This window comes from Ambystoma mexicanum, chromosome 1q (assembly GCF_040938575.1).
Source record: "Ambystoma mexicanum isolate Mex_15411 chromosome 1q, UKY_AmexF1_1, whole genome shotgun sequence".
Taxonomy (NCBI): domain Eukaryota; kingdom Metazoa; phylum Chordata; class Amphibia; order Caudata; family Ambystomatidae; genus Ambystoma; species Ambystoma mexicanum.
The window spans coordinates 95,590,719-95,603,838 of NC_090922.1; positions in this window are offsets into that span (position 1 = coordinate 95,590,719).

Below are 13,120 nucleotides of genomic sequence, written 5' to 3' on the forward strand. Positions count from 1 at the left end.
GACTCAAGAACCTCCAGGAAGGCCTGGCTTTGGCTTCTGCTCCCAAGAAAGCTGTGGTTGAAATCTAATCCTCAGTTAAATGTGCCAATATTTCCTTCCGGCTTTACCATCTATAGAACCTGGACCTTTGTGGCCCAGGGGACCGAACAAAGGGGCTTTGCATGCTGTGTTTTTTTGGGCATGGTTTCTACATGCCTTGGCTCACCATGACACTGTGGAAGGCTCAGTAGCCTGACCACGGCTAAGCCAAAGACATGATTGGTTTGTTTTCTTAAGCACTTTGCCGCCAAGCCTAGGGTTTTGGTAACCATGACATGACATAAATAACTGGGCAAACAAAAATAATTGAGTTTTTTTGTCTTGCTTTTCAGCAAGCTGCTGAAAAGTTGGTAAATTTGGATTTCTGTCGTACAATCCCTGCTAAATATTGTTGGGGGCCCTAAGGAAGTATGTAGACAGGCTTTGGCGCCTATGTTTTTTTGGGCAGGGCTTCAACATGCCCCAGCTCTCCATGCATTGAGTACATTCCGGTGGACGGAGGCGGCAGGCACTAAATCAAAGCGCCGGACGCGCTGTGATGTCATACGTGAGTCGCGCGCATGATGTCACGCGCACGTTGGTGCGGGTGAGGTCATGCGCACCACGTACATCGCGGCTTGAGTTGGGTAAACAAACCAAAATATTGCAGACTTATGAAAGTACAATGCACAGTAGGCATGAAGAGAATACAAAGGGTGCCAAGAACACAAGTAGATATGATATGGATGTGAGTGAGAAGGCAGTAATTAAATAAATGATAATTGGGGATGTTTAGTTGTTCGTGGTTGGTGTTAGTAATATACTAAATGTCAGTGGGCCTCATTACGACCCTGGCGCTAAGGGGTCTGCGCCAGCGTTAGCTGCGCGGACCCCTTACCGCCAACTACGAGTTTCTGGAGCGCCATGGTCATTTTTCCGCCCGCTTTTTGCGGGCGGAAAAATCCATGGCGCTCCGGGACCTTGGTGTTAATTACGCCACCGTATTTTACGGTGGCGTAATTAACTCCTTCCCCACTCCCATTGAGCCCTATGGGGCCGAAATGGGAATGGGGAAGGGTAAATGGGTCAATGGGGACTTACCGCCCCGCCGACCTCGGAATGGGGCGGTAAGTCCGCCATCCGCCATGGCGTAAAGGGACTTTGCGCCATGGCCGGAAAGTCCGTCGATGGCGGTATAAATCCGCCAGGGTCGTAATGAGGGCCAGTATCTTGCTATTATTTGGTCGCAGGTTCGTGTAGTGGATGACTAAGGCCAAATGAGATGTTCCCATGGTTCATATACAAGAGCAGAAAAATCAAATATGGATGATGGCTGTTACCATCTTGCTAAAAATCAAAAATAGAGGAGTTCTATGCATATACACATGTGTAGAGACAGGGAGGAGAGGCTGTCATTGATACGGGTTGTCTAAATCTATTGCAATAATCACAACAATATTGTGAAATAACAAAGAGGGAACAAACAGTAACAATACCAAGAAATATATATAGAGTCACTGGAATTGTAATTAAAGGGTTAATGCCAAATGAGTTATAAAAATGCATGCATTTTATGGTCTGTATTAAGGCCTATGTTGGTACAGCGAAAGTGGCAAATGAGCTTTGATTCCAATTGTCTGAGTTTGAGGCATATGTTGCCACCACGTTTTCCACATTTTGCTCAGATCAAACCTATAAAGTGGATATCTGCTTTATTGTCCATTTGATCTTGGGTTAGCCAGTGCAACGCCAGGGGCAAGTTGGTGTCCATTTTGTTGAAACTGGAGAGATGTTCTCTGATGCGAACTCTCAATTGTCTAATAGTGCTTCCTATATATAGTTTGTGACACACACAAATAATTGCATACACAACTAATTTAGATTTGCAATTAATGAAATCTTTGATTTTGATTAGTGTCCCACTGGTGTCAGCAAATTCTTGACAGTTGTGATGAGCATATTGGCATTGATTGCAACTGCCACATTTGTAAAAACCAACAGGTTGTCTCAGCCATTTGGAATAATTTCGAGTATCTGTTGGGTCAAAAAAAGGAAGGGCTAAGTTGGTTCCGAAGAGTATTGGCTTTGGTAAAAGTGAACTTGGGCTTTTCCGTAATGTAGGGTGCAAGATCTTGATCCAAATGTAGTAAATGCCAGTGTTTGGAGGCCAGTTTATATAAAGATGATGAGTCTCTTGAAAACTGCGTGATGATTGAGATTGGTCTACTTTGATCATGTGCTGAAGTTTGATAGACAGATTTTGAAACCAATAGTTCTGCACGATTGGTTTTTGAGTATTTTTTAGATGCTTTACGTACTGTAGTTTCCAGATAGCCTCTCTGCTCTGCTTGAAGCAGTTAATCAATTGGATACATTCTGCTTCATAGTCTTAATTTTTTAAACAGTTTCTTCGTGCCCTTTTAAAAAAATGTTTTTAACCCTTTGCACAATTGGTGACCTTTCCCACATAATCCTTCTGGCTCACGGGCTATTCAGGTGCTCCATATTTTTACATTGTGCATGCCCCGTGCCCATGAGATGTTCCCATGTGCATGCTACTAAGAGTGCATGGAAATTAGTTATGACGTGTTCAACACACTTATTTCCACTTTGTATTTTTCATCTCATTTGATGTCTCTTTGCCATGATTATTCCATCACATGTTGACATCATCCATCGCCCAACTGAACCATGGTTTGGCTTCCAACTTTACCTCATGGCATATTATTGTCATTCAAATTCGAAATTTTTTACCAATGATATGATGAATTTATTATTTATTTGTTTACTTTCAACGATGTGATGAATCTATTTTACAATATCTTACACTTCATAATGTGTTCAATTTACTCCACAAATGCTTCATTTTCCATTTATTCTATTATTTTTGTTTTCACATGTCTTCTGTTTGTACAATTACTGATATATGTGCAGCCTTGATAACGACCCAGAGGGTCGAAACACGTGTCGGCTGGCTCATCATCAATAATCAAAATAAATATAAAGACTTCACTTGTCACAGTGCAAGACTCAATGTGAACGCATGCAATTTTTTTCAAGAACTATTTAAAACCATATCAACATAAAGACGTGGGATTCGCGTGTCGAACTTACCTTCAATTCGCTTTGCATTTAATGTGTCCTGGTACCTTCTAGGGGGATACTATTTGCATCTGATCAACTTTTGGCAGTATTAACTAGCACACTATCTACTATAACGACCCCTAGGTTCTTGTCACAGCTGTATGGCCTTTTACCCACATTTTCTGAGGGGATACTGTAAAATGCACCATTTTAACAGTTTCTAAAAGTGTCTTGTACCCCTTTGCTATGCTCGGTCACACACCATTTTCTAGGTAATATTTATCCCCCACGTGCCTGCTGGGCCTAGAGACCCAAGCTACTCCTCACTGATGACGCCCAACAAGGTTGAAACATGTCTGGGGATGCTTGTGGTCTCGTGCAGAAGGGATGTGACCTAGCAGTTCGGGCTGGACTACCCCTTTGGGGGTGGGACCAAGCCTGATTTGCATGTGGTCTTTCCCCTTTTGTAATGGCTTGGCAGGCGAAGAACGATGGTCTGGAGGGTTGCCCAGAGCAATGCCAGAGGATGAGATTTATTCTAAACCTTCCAACCATCACCTCTTTTGTTTTCCACGTGAAGCCTGACATCCATCTATTTAACTCTCTCTTTCTTATGCTCGTTCACACCCATGGGAGTCTCACACTCTATCCCTTTCTTGCACCCCATGTTATCAAGTCTCAATCCCATTTCAAACCAAACGATCTAGTTCCGAAGCAGCTGCAACCCATCCTGAGGGCAGTAAACACCCTGCCAGTAACATCTAGTGACTGTGAAAGGGGGGGTTCAGCACAATGGATTTGATGATGTTACCTGTAAGGAATCCTCCTAACATTAGCCGCCTCTCCTGGCTAATGTCTATAAACCTCATGGGCCTCCGCGGCCACATTGGGATACTCTGCCATATGTGAGCAGGGGCCGGTCTTCACATCGCAATGCAGATGACAACCAGTCACGCAAAGTAGATCCTGCAACCCACTATAACACGAGGTATGCAGGTGTGTGGCAGTTTCTCTAATGCCAGCATTTGTCACCATGAAAAATCCCTTATGAGGAAAGTGTGCATTTGAAGACTGTTAAACTTTGATTTTGTGTACATTTAATAAATCAGCAGGATATAATACCCAACTGTGTTAATAATAGTTAATAATGCAATAGCTCTTTTTTTCTCTTTGTGAGTGTTTTTGTCTGCTGAAGTGCATTAAATAACATAGTCCCAATTCCTGCATATAGCCTTTTTTGGTGTGGAGGAGTGGGAGTTTGGGTCAAACAGAACAGAGTCTGTGCCAACTGATGTTTTCTCTGGGACTGGACGCACCACAGAAAATGTAGTCTACTGTGGTCAGATCTGTGTAGTACCCCTTAATAACACACCAATCAATGACAAGCACACAGTGTAACTGATGTCACTTCTGGTTATACAACTTCCTGTGATGTCACTTCCTGTAACAAAACTTCATGTGATGCCACTTCCTGTCACGCAACTTCCAGGGGCATCACGTTTAGCAATGCAACTTCCGGTGACATAACTTCCGGTGACATAACCACTTCCTGTGACATCACTTTCTGTTGGCTATGCTATTGAGTCTCCCAACTTCTTTTTTTAGGACTTGACCCCTCGTTCAAACTCATCCCAACTATCTACTCAACTTTGCCACTACCCTACCACTACTGAATGTTCTGTCATACTCCTGTTTTGCCTCTCTGACAAGCAAATGTGCTTCAAGGCATGCACTGTAGCAGTAAGCACTATACAGATGCAAGATAACATAACATTACATGTGATGGCGTAATTTTGGGTCACAGAGGATTCCATACGTCTATATCACAGTTTAGTATTACGCACATAACCCTGATGGCAAGTCTCCCGCAACTCGTGGGAACGTCTAGCAGAGGGAGACAAAACTCCAGCACTCACTCCTCCTAAAATAATTGAAACCCCAATGCAATGCTTTAGGGGAAATTCTGGAGAAGTTGATGTCCTTTTATATGAGGGTCAGTTGTGTGGGATCTGCTTGAAGGGAGCCATGTTGTCCTAGAAGCCTAAAAAGTTGAATATATGTTCGCCTATTAAAGTTATCCTCCTAGTAGGGTGCCACTGTACCCTCGTTTTTTCGAGCTGTTTGAAACAGCCTGTTTCTAGAGCGGCAAGGGCGGAAAGAAGGGCGTGTAAAGCGCGATTATTGTTCAAGCTTCAACAGGCTGGTCGCCGCGTATTTACCGCGCCGCTGCATCATCACAATAATAAACAAACAACCGAGCTTTAAACCGGAATCGTGCCCCAATTCTGCCCTCTCTACGCGAACAAAATAACAGAGAAGCTGCACAAATTCTGAGGGCATTACTGGCGCCCGGGGAGTCGTGCTGACGAGGGGGCGGGCACGCACGCCGCAGGAATAAGCTGGCGGTGATAAAACCCAGCCGAGCCGGGGATTTTATACTCCAATAAAAGGTAATGTGGCCCATAAACCCCCGCGAGCCGGTCCCCACGCTCCCAGGCGACATTTCTCCACCGTATGGCCACGGTGTGTGCAGCCACAGAAGCCCGCAGACGGCGGTGTGGTGTTGGAGCGCTGGGATCTATGGGGATGGGGAGGCGTCCCTCAAGGGTGGAGCGCGGGATATTATCCCGACATGCCGGCAGGTTTTGTTCTGCTGACAGGCCGCACTAATCACGGTCCAGGGGGGAGACTGGTGTCTGGGGGCGCACCTGGTCATCTTGGGAGGAAAGGAGACCCAGTGGCTGATTTAAGAGGTGGTCTAGTGGCTGTGGTTCCGTGTGCGCTGGTAGTCGAGGCCTGGTGTTATCAGTGACGCAGCAGATATGTGGCCTGCTGGCTAAGCTGAGACATTTTTGTCACGTGGTGGGGTTCCGGTCCAGTGTGGATTTATGGGAGAGTGGCATGCTATTGTTATGCTATATCATGTTATGTGAGGTGGCTGTATTGACACAGACAGGTTTAATTGCACGGATGAGACACGCAACGTGGGTTCTTACATGCACTGCAGGCCTCTGTGCAATGTTCGTGGTTGTTACTACGGAGTGCAAAAAAAGCCATGTAAATGCTGGTGGAAATGGCTTTACATGCATTGTTTGTACTTGGTTGTGCAAAGAAGTGTAAATGTCTTCCAGCATGCACTCCTGGCGGGAGGCCTTTTACCTGGATTCCTGTAGAGTCCTCCAGCTTTTTGCCAGCTTTCAGAGGACAGAGACATCTCATAGTTGCCAACATTATCCATTCCAAGATGCTTATCCAGCCCTGTTTTTTTCTTTGCATTTTATAACTTGTAGTCCGAGTTTTATAACGGGGAAATTAAAACTACAAGTTCCAGAATGCAAAGAAAAAAGAGACTGGATGAGCACCTACAGATTGGATTTGAGCATTTTGGCAACCATTCCTCTCCACTTATCTGATGAGAGATTAGAAGCACTGCCTCAAGTTTCAGGCGCTATACAAAGAGCTGGACATACATAGAACAGCATGTAATAGCCGGATTGACTGACTTTTATGTCACTTCATGTAGTGCAGTGAACAATGTTAGTCATTTAGACTGCACAAACCGGCATCAAAGGTGTTGGGCTTGTGCAGTAGGTACGTTTTTAGTAGAGTTTATTCAAATATGTATTCATTTTTTGCATTTTTAAAGCACTTACACAGCCCGGGGGCATCGAGTTGCTGTTACAGGAATATGTCTCTTAGTTGCATATTTATAACACACTTAGAGGTTTCTAAGCGTGGACCTGGGGGATCGAACTTGTGGTGCCTCGTGTCTTGTTTCCAAAGTGAGCACGGTGCCGCTGAGCTATTCTCCTGGTACAAGTTCTGATCTGCCGAGAGCCCGAGTTTTATTCCTTTAATACAGTGAGTCGTCTGATGTTACACATAGTGCCCCTCTCGCTAGAGTGCCTCCCCTAAACCCCAGAGGAAACTGGAGATTAGAACCCGGGCCAAGAGTGGTCAGGCGCGGGCACGCCTCAAGCCACCAGCGCCAGGTCACTCCAGCAGCGGGATGATGAGACCATGCGGCTAAAGGGGAACGTTTTGGGATTATGGGCGTCCTTTCACCCATCGTGTGGGGGTAGGCTTTCCGTACAAGATTCAGAATGGGGAATAGTTTAGATGGAAGTCAGAAAAATGCCAATGTGTCTGGGAGGCTGGGACCCCTTTGTTGGGAATGGGCACATTCAATTGGCGTAGATGGGCCGACCGCAATGAATATTGATACCTGAGCTAACATCCACTGGAGCTCTTCAAAAGAGACCCCCTAAACTTTATTTCGCAAATCCAGGAAAACCAACAGCCTAGTCCCAGTCCGAGCTGCCATAATACTCTGCAGTGCAGCGACGCGCTGTTCCCGGCCCCTGGGAGACATTCCAAGCTCAAAGCAGCTCTTACCTGGCTTGTCTTGTTTTGGTTTTAAACTTGCGCACATTAAGGTGCAATGAAAGCTAGATGACAGCGGACTCCGCAGCAAGTGGATCATTTTTTTAAATTATTAATAATGTGTGTATTATTTCAATGAACTATTTCACACATAAATATAAAATAACAAACAACACGAAGAAAGGGCAAAAGAACAAAAACACAAGGGCCCTCATTACAAGTTATGCCGGTAGCCATGCCGCTATTGGCGGCATGGCTGCCGGCAAAACCGCATCCGTGTCTGTGTCCTCGGAATGAGGACTTACCGGACCATTCCGAGTCCGGATGGCCCGGTAATTCCTCACTCGAGGACACGGACACGGGTCATCCCCATTCACATTTCAGCCCCCATAGGGCTGAATGGGAATGGGAGAGGGAGTAAACAACGGGCCATTACGAGATGGCCCGTTGTTTGCTCCCTCTTCCCCTCGCGGGACCCGGTATGCACGCCTGGTTTTCCCAGGCGTGCTTAACGTGTCCCGCGAGGGGACCTCGTAATGTGGCGGAACGGGTTGAACGGTGCTGCAGCCTTTTACGGCGCCGTTTAACCCGTTCCGCCAGGGTCGTAAAGAGGCCCAAAATGTACTTTCACATAGTCATCCTTGAAAATTAAAAAAAAAACATGATTCAAACATAAACAGCCTAAGGCGAAACAAATAACCTTCAAGCATTCAAGTGGGTACCCGTCTTCAAACGTTACCGCTGCTACCTTCCATACATTGGGCCTCATTACACGGTGGGCGGTGGACCAAGGTGCTAATAAATACCTTGGTCCATGCCGGTAAAATACCGGCACTGCCTTGATGGAAAGGGGAATTACCGCCCTATTCCAAGGTTGGCGGGCGGTAATTCCCCCTTCCACCATTGCCCTTCCCCATTCCCATTTTTGCCCCATAGGACTCTATGGGAATGGGGTAGGCGCTAATTACGGTACCGCAAATTGCGGTACCGTAATTAGCTCCCTGGTCCCTTTGCGGGTTGATTTTTAACACCTGCTAAAAGCAGGCGTTAAAGTACCAACCCGCTAAGGGACCTCGTAGTAAGGCGGTAAGGGTTAACGGTCACCGGTACCATTACCGGTGACCGTTAACCCTTACCGCCTTCCGTGTAATGAGGCCCATTGTGTAGTGCAATCATCAAAGACTTGAATTAATGGGTTCAGTGTGATATTAACCAATCAAAAAATAGCGAAAACATTTTTAACGAAACATTTTTACCGAAAAAAGACCTTTTTTTTTTAATTTGGCGGGTCCACCTCCAAGCCCCCATTTCCCTTTGTTTATAACCCCCACCTTACCCCACCCCCATATATATATTTATTAAAGAAATTCTGTATTTTTGCGGTAAAATTGATTCGTTATAAATGTTGTTAGGTATTTTCTTTTCGTTATTATCACTGTATACCGAATGAATACACTACTTCCAAAATGCTTCTTGGCTTATTCCTTGTCCAGGTGAATAATCTCGAGCAGTAGTCGAAGTGGGAAAAAAAAAATGCCACTATGTTCCCCTGCCTCACCTCCTTGTCCCTCCACCACCACCAGACCCCATTCTCACTGCCACCATTCAAACCCTGTACCTGGGTCCTTTCTTTAGTCCATTTCCACCCCCACACTGCTGTGTTTTTGCGAGCAGAGGCTTGTGGCAGCAGCGACAATGTCCCAAGCAGTCTATACCAAGAAACAAAAGCAGTCCCACACCTGCTTGATAGCGCAGTATAACGTGACACAGGAGCCTTACCAGCACGCCTCAGGACTTCCTTGCCATCCTGGAACGGTGCTCCCGGGACATAAAAATAAAGGAAGGATGGCGGATCTCCCGGAAAAGTAAAGGAATCTCTTACCCTTGAGTTTCTGGCCTCTTTGACCGCTGATCTGCAGTGGCTATTGGCTCTTAAGAGGTGTGGCCAGTGGGTGATTAAACATTAGAGATGCATAGACCATCCAAAATACTCTGAAGGGTCCTTACTGCCCTGTTGAAAGCGACTGTCTCCTTCACTATTGTGGTCTTAAAACAGAAGGCGCAGCATCTAAAAGCAGAGTAGAACCAACAAACGTGCTTATGGCATCTCATCATGTTATTACAGCCGCCTGCAGTCAGCTCATGGAACTATCTGTTTTACAAGGACCATGCCCCATTAAGCAACCCTCCTCCACTTATGCCTGTGTGAGACTTGAACCATACAACAATCATCAGAGATGGTGTTATGCCCCACTAAGCAACCCTCCCCCACTTATGCATGTGTGAGACTTGAACCATACAACAATCATCAGAGATGGTGCCATGTCCCACTAAGCAACCCTCCTCCACTTATGCGTGTGTGAGACTTGAACCATACAACAATCATCAGAGATGGTGTGTTGGTCATTGCTGCACTTCTTGCCATAGTTTTCCTGTCTTGCAAGGACCATTCCCCACTAAACAACCCTCCTCCACTTATGCATGTGTGAGACCTGAACCAGACACAATCATCAGAGATGGTTTCATGCCCCACTAAGCAACCATCCTCCACTTATGCGGGTGTGAGACTTGAACTAGACAATTATCATCAGACATGGTGTGTTGGTCATGGCTGTATTTCTTGGCATGGTGTTCCTGTCTTACAAGGACCATGCCCCACTAAGTAACCCTACTCCACGCATGCGTGTGTGAGACTTGAACCAGACAACAATCATCCGAGATGGTGTGTTGGTCATGGCTGGATTTCTTGGCATGGTGTTCCTGTCTATAGTGCTGGTTCCTTTTAATGAATGTTCATGTTCCAGCATGAGGCAGTGCTCACCTTCACTTTCAGTCAGATACAATAGCCCCGGCAGCACTAAAGACTTGTTCAGGCGGCTGACTGGGAATGGCGCATCCTAAGGATTACATTGGCCCTCTCACAAGCATTGATGGCTATTAAGGTTTTTTTCAAAGCTCTCTGGAGAGGGTTGTGGAGAGGCCTAGCCTGAGTGGAAGAACACTTTATCCACTAAGTTAGGCCAAACATCTCTCAATTGGTCACATAGAAGAGTAGCCAGGCTTCACTCCTAGGGGCAGAGGGGCAGGTTCCAATGTACAATTAGTGCCATATACAATAAAATACACCACACATAATGTGCTGTAAACATATGTATGAACCTTTTGTATTGCATAAGGGTTAAATGCCAAACATGTACTTTCTCATATACCAATGAAGCAAGTATACAACAAGATAAGACATTGCTTCAGCTTCACTCCAGGTCATACAATGTAGGAAAATAACCTAACAAGCGAGTGCTCGGCTGGTATAAGTCCTAAGAAATGGGGCAGAAAGGGGTTAGAATCAGGGGCGACCGGCCCATTAGGGTGGAAGTGGCAATGCCCACCTACTTGAAGCACCACTGTAGTGTGTGAGAATGCTGATGAACAACAGGAGACCTAAGGCAGCCTCCCTCACTTCTGGGTATTGCCTCAGTACTGGGCATGTGCACTGGGCATGGCTGGTTCAGCCGACCCGGCGCACATGCTCAGTATAGGTTTGTCCCCAATGTATGATGTAACGAACCACAAGCTGGAGACAAACAGTAGCTTGCGGTCATTCAAACTGAGCAAAAGCAAGCGGTGAAGGGCAGTACCCTGGGATTGGATGCTCCCCATCTCTGCAACCACAGCACGGTGTCGGATTATCCATTAGGCCAAGTAGGCACAGGTCTGTGGGCCGCACTCCTTTTAGGGACCCCACGACAACGGATCAAAATAAAGCGGTGCAGAAAATTCAAAACGTATTAGGAGATCATTTGCACGGGGCGGGCGAGATTTCGACTGCCTAGGGCCCCCCTCAGTGTTTAATCCAGCACTGCCTCTGCAGAGCATGTATTCCAGCCCTGACCAAAAGGGGAGAGGCCTAGAGGCGCATGCATCAGTGCGCCACCATTACACGAAGAGCCAGAATTAAGGAGGAAACTGACAGTGCTTCAGGTAAGTAGAGTGATTTGTAAAATTATGTGTGGTTTTTGTGAGTGTGGTGTATGTGAGACTCTGGGCCTCATTACAACCCAGGCGTTAAGGGTTTAACAGCGCTGTCGGCACCGTTAACCCTTAACGCCTGATTACCATTTTAACGCCTGCTTTTAGCAGCCGTTAAAATGCAAGGCGCTAACCCGCCTTGGTGCTAATTACGGCACTGTAATTTAAGGTGCCGTAATTAGCGCCTTCCCCACTCCCATTATGCCCTATGGGGCAAAAATGGGGAAGGGTAAATGGGGAATGGGGATTTACCGCCCCACTCACCTTGGAATGGGGCGGTAAATCCGCCATCCACCATGGTGTAAACAGAGTTTACACCATGGTGGTAAAGTAAGGAACTTACCGCCTGGGTTGTAATGAGGCCCTCTATGTTTGGGACTATGGGCCTCATTACACGGAAGGTGGTAAGGGTTAACGGTCACCAGTAAGGGTACCGGTGACCGTTAACCCTTACCGCCTTACTACGAGGTCCCTTTGCGGGACCTGACCTTAACGGCTGGTGTAGACCAGCCGTTAAAGTTGGGACCCGCAAAGGGACCTTGGTGCTAATTACGGTACCGCAATTTGCAGTACCATAATTAGCTCCTTCCACATTCCCATTATGCCCTATGGGGCAAAAATGGGAATGGGGAAGGGCCATGGAAAAAAGGGGGAATTACCTCCCCGCCAACCTTGGAATGGGGTGGTAATTCCCCTTTCCTCCATGGTGGTACCGGCGGCAACCATGGTGCTAATAGCACCATGGTTTACCGCCTACCGTGTAATGAGGCCTTATGTGTGTGGACAGATGCGTGTGTACGTTTAAGTGAGGAGTCCGATACCATTTTTGCCATTTACATTAGTTAAGGCTTGGGGAATTATGTGTCTTTTGCTGAAAATGACAGCAGAAAGCCTGTGAGTCATGCATATTTGATAGACCTTCGCCGCGTGGGAGGGCTTGCTAATGCCATGTAATTGGCCCTTTAAAGACAGGAGACAGTGAGGCACATGCATGTGGCATATTCCTCATAGCCATTAACAGAGGAATGTAAAACGAAAACATCAAAACAGGGAAAGTGAGAAGGTAAAACTAAAAAGGGAGCATTGCAGAGAAGCAATAGCTGGTCCAAATGGATCCAACTACTGAATAATTTGAATAAACAAACATTGGCAATGCCAACACTTTGGGCTTTTGTGTAGACATGGGAAAGGCATTTGCCAGGCACAGCCATTACGCAAAAGCTTAACACATATACCCAAGCCAAAACTGTTGGCTTTGTCAATGCTTGTTTTTAACAGAACTACAGTGAAGGACACGCATAGTGGTTATAAATCGAGTGGCTGAACGTAGACCTGGTTAAGACATTTATATTACACCAGTTGTGGGTTTACAACTCTAATTAAGTCATTAACTCTCATAAGACTGCTTTGAAAAAACACTGGCAGGCACAGTGCAAAGTCTGATGGTAAGGCTTCATTAAAGCGAGCTGAAGGAGTTACCACGAGGAGGTGTTTTGGGTGGGGAGACGCAGGAATGGGTAAGAATGGCCATAGGGAGTAACATGGCCATGGGCAGTCAACAGGTGGGCATATCACCAAACAACACCTACAGACTGTGTGTCCTTCGTCA